This window comes from Balaenoptera physalus (genome assembly GCF_965194825.1).
Source record: "Balaenoptera physalus genome assembly, contig: HAP1_SCAFFOLD_2587, whole genome shotgun sequence".
In the NCBI taxonomy this organism is placed as follows: domain Eukaryota; kingdom Metazoa; phylum Chordata; class Mammalia; order Artiodactyla; family Balaenopteridae; genus Balaenoptera; species Balaenoptera physalus.
Genome location: NW_028124220.1, coordinates 3,021 through 7,500, shown reverse-complemented (window position 1 = coordinate 7,500; position 4,480 = coordinate 3,021). Strand labels below are relative to the sequence as shown.

Genomic DNA, 4,480 nt, shown 5'->3' with positions numbered 1-4,480 from the left:
TAGGTAGGAGCCTAGACTTCTACAAAGTATTCCATTTTCACACTGTTCACTGTGGTTGGCTTCCTTACTTTCACTGAAGAGGAAAAAAAAAAAAAAAAAAAAAAAAGACAGTGTCCAAGGACGAGGCATTCTAAAGAAGGAACGTGTGTGGTCCAAGCTACCTGATGTCGCCATCGTCACGGTAGGAAGAGGACTTTTTTTGGGGGGGAGGGGGGAGGCAAAGTAGAAGGTGTATGGAGATAAGGTTTGGGGGAAGGAGAAAGAGATTTTTGTCCTAAAGGTAGTCATTTCTCAATGGAAAAGATAGAAAACAAGGGACAAGCTAAAAATGGGCACAGGCAATTGGAAAAGGTGTGTGAAGAAAAGTGTCTTTGGAAAGGAATTGGATCCGTGGTCAGGACTGGATAAGATGAGGGTGGATTCAAAGACAGAAATGAGTTTTCGTATCAACATGAAACCAGTGCAAGATTAGAATTTAGTTGTCTCTCTCTGTTAAAAGGACCAGGTTTGGGTTTAGGGTTTGGGTTTTTCTTCTATCGATCTGCTCTGCCCATCATGAGAGATTAGATTAGATTAGGAAAGGTTTTTTCCTTTATCTTTAAGGAGAGAGAGAAAGAAAGAAAGGGGGGGGAGAGAGAGAGAGAGAGAGAGAGAGAGAGGAGAGAGAGAGAGAGAAAGAAAGAAAGAGAGAGAGAGAGAGAAAGAAAGAGAGAGAGAGAGAGAGAGAAAGAAAGAAAGAAAGAAAGAAAGAAAGAAAGAAAGAAAGAAAGAAAGAAAGAAAGAAAGAAAGAAAGAAAGAAAGAAAGAAAGAAAGAAAGAAAGAAAGAAAGAAAGAAAGAAAGAAAAAGAAAGAAAGAAAAGCTTATGTCTTTGTCAAAAGTCATCACTTATTTTCTAGGTTGCCTTTATCAGGTCTTGGAGGACTCACATCAACTTAGTCCTCTCGATATTCAAAGAACCAGGTTTGGCTCAGAACTGAAGAAGAAGCTTCTCTCTCTGCCTAGCAAGTCTTTCCTTGGGATGTTGGTGACATGGCTAACGAAGCACTGTTTCACAGTGACCTATCAGATTAAGTGCTTTACAATCTTTTGGATATTTTGGACACATTTGCCCAAAAATTGAAGGACAGATGAAGTCCTTTGGACTTCGAACGCACTTTGAGATAGGATCCAGGAGGAGAGGGCCCTCAAAATAGCTCAAAAATGTGTTCTCTCTCCTGAGAAATGAGAGAGATGAAACTGAGTAAGTTTCTTGGAGAGGTTCGATGACACGGGAAAGTGTTGTCAAAGAGGAAGGAACAACGTGAAGTCTTCTTTGGCTTGTGTCTGTACACCGATGTGTTCTAACTGTTCCAGAAATGATGGGACCTTTCTTCCTGGAAGTCTTCTCTGCCCTGGCATAAAGTGTTGTCTGTTATCGTCAAAATGGAGGCTCACACGAAAGGGGCTGGACCCAGTATCAGGGAGATGTTCTAACCGACTTTCACGCCAAGGCAGTAACAAGAGCCTGTGGAAAGATGGTGGGGGTGGCGGGGCACACGTGGATCAAGTCCATTCTGTCCTTTCAACAGCCGGTCGGGGCTATGGCAGACGGGAGACGGTGGCCCAGCCGGTTGCTCCCTGGCCAACCTCCCCCCTCCCCCACACCTTGCATTCCTTCACCCGTCCATGGTGCCTCCAAGATGACTCCAATTGTAAATAGACATTGGCAGGAAGACTTCTACAGTCTACCGGCAACGTCTGACCTGTCATGCTTGTAACCCTGGGGGGGAAAAATCATTTTTCTCTATGGAAAGAAAACCTCCTCTCTCTGGACCCTCTGAACCCCAGCCACTGGACTTCATTCCACTGCCACTTAGTAGGGGTCATCCAAACATCCTTGTATGTTTTCCGTGTGGGTTGAAGTCTTCCCTCGCTGCAAGCCTGATGTCCTCACCGTGGCACAGAGACTGTTAAAAAAACAAAATGTGTTTGCCACTTGGGGTCTACCTTCCACAGCCTCCCGTGTGATCAGATCAAGGCACCCGCTTCTCTGGGCAAATCCTACAATCCTTCACAAAAGCTCTTGTAAACTTTTTGGAACCGTCACTCGTCCAGTCACCCTCAATCATCAGGCAAGGTCGGCAGAACCGATGGAAAAACTGGACTCCAAGAAGAAAAAGAATGACTTACATGGGGTTGAATGAACTGATGAATAGGGTGACAATGTGTATGACTACTTGTGTAAAATAGGACTGCTTGGGGAAGCGGGGGATAGATAACTTAGGAGGTTGAGATGAACATATACATATTACTGTACATAAAATAGGTAATCAGCAAACACCTCCTACCATATAGCACAGGAAACTCTACTCACTACTTTGTAATGACGTATGAGAGAAAAGAATCTGAAAAAGAATATCTATATAAAGTATTTTGATATATATATAAAGAGAGAGAGAGAGAGAAACAGAGAGAGAGAGAGAGAGAGAGAGAGAGAGGGAGAGAGGGAGAGATTAGGACTGATTGTTAAATCTGTTGTCTTCCAGATACAAAGAAAAACAAAAACAAACAAACAAAACCCAATTTTCTTCTTTTATTTTTAAAGGGGGACGTCCATTTGGTAACTTATACCTCTGTCAGCAGGATAGAATCACTGATCTTTTTCTCCCTACTTTCCTTAATTCAGAAACTCTCAGTGAGGCTTCTTATTTCCCTGGCAATAGAGTTATTTGCATATGTTACTTGGAGGCCAAAATTATGTTTCCATAAACGGGGATACACACTTGTGGATATGAAATTCTGGTGCTGCTCACTTCCCTTAGGGTGTTGTTCTTAACCTGAAAACTGGACTGCATCCCGAGGTTTTTTGAGTTCCCTCCAATATCTGGCTACGACTCTCTCCATGAACGTTTGCCATTTTCTCCCACCCTTTTGACTTGGCATCACTGAGAACTAAAACGGCCCTTTGCCTGAAGCCCTGCAAACGGAAGCTAGAGAACTTGACGAAAACCTTAGAGAAACGGCCACAACGGCTCCTATGGAAAAAGTCCTCGTTCCTGTTTCTGTGAGAGCCACTCCGAAATTTGAACCAAACACCCGACGACATCACCAGAGTTATTTCAAACTTCTAAAGTTGCTTCGACCCTGACATCTAGAAATCTCCTTGACTCAGACACACACACACACACACACACACACACACACACACACACACACACACACACACACACACACACACACACACACACACACGTCACCAGCTCAGCTTTAATATGTTCCAAGGAACTTTCAGAGGAGGGAACTGTTGGGCTCCAGAGTAGGCCGCCCCAAAATGTGCCTCCATGCTCTATTGATTATTTTGAATTCAAGTGACCTAAGAACCGGCCAGCACAAGAGGGACACACTGGCCCTCCTTTCTGTCCTCCTGCGGAGGAAGATCTCAAGTGAAGACGTCTGCTTTCACGCGTGTCCATGATTCTCAAATGGTGTAGTGGGGTTTCCTGGGTTAGGAAAAGGAGGGGACTCCTTTTGCCTGGAAAAAAGACCTGTTTCTCACATATCCTCCTCCCATCCCTTCCTCTCTCCCTCCTTCCCTCCCTGCAGTTTGGAGGGGGCAGCCTAAGGGTGGGGGAAATTGGGGAAAGAAAAAAGAAAAAGCCATTCATTAAAGAGAAGCTCGAGGCAAAGTCAAACCCTCCGACTTGACCGGAGAGCTTTCTGCATTTGAATGGAGCGATTGAACGAGGCCCTGCCAAATGAATCGTCCGGACCTCCCCTCCCCCGCTCCTGGCAAAGGTCAGTCCAGGGGACTTAGGAAGGAGCGCTGGAGAAGGAACGGGGGTGGGGGTGGGGGTGGGGGCGGGAACAACAGACAATAGCCGCTGCCTGCCTGCCTGCCTGCCCGCCCGCCGGGCTGAGGCCTGAGGGCTGAGGGCCACGCTGGCTCCTGCAACACAATCCCTTCCAGGAAACTGCTGTGATGACTATTCGGCAGTGAATGATCAAATCTGAACTCTCTTGGCCTATTTCTGCAAAAGGCCCGAGTCTCAGCTACGACAGATTCTCTGGATTTCTTGGCACATGGACTGACCCGCACCCTCCCATCCTGTCAGATCCTCCTTTGTACACACACCTCCACTGGAAGGGTTCTTTGGCCTCGTCCAGAAAACGAACAAGCAAGAACAAACACACAAACAGACTGAATTGATGTGTTGGTATTTGTTGGAAAGAAACATGCTCCTCTCACACACCTGAGGGCAGGAAGCGAAGGCAGGTTCTCAACGGAGGGGGGGGGGGGGGAAGGGGAACCTGAACCGAGGACGGTCAGCGGTCCTCCCCGACTTCTCTCCCAGGTCACGTGGGCCTCCCCTCCCCCCCTCTCTCTGCGCCCCCCTGCCCTGGTTCTGATATTTCACTTGGGAAACTTCTCTAGGCCGACCGAGATGCCAGCTTGCTGTCCTGCTGCTTCATGTCCATCTCTACCAGCCGTGCCCAAAAGG

General features: G+C 46.7%; 1 long non-coding RNA gene across 1 annotated transcript in view; it reads left to right on the top strand.

Annotated features, from left to right (window-relative positions):
- Window positions 1-4,128, top strand: part of LOC309654300 — a 33,808-nt gene extending 29,680 nt beyond the window's left edge. The window contains exon 2 of the long non-coding RNA XR_014260117.1: window positions 719-4,128. This is a non-coding gene — a long non-coding RNA (uncharacterized lncRNA). The remainder of the gene's footprint in view (window positions 1-718) is intronic.
- Window positions 4,129-4,480: the final 352 nt, after the last annotated feature.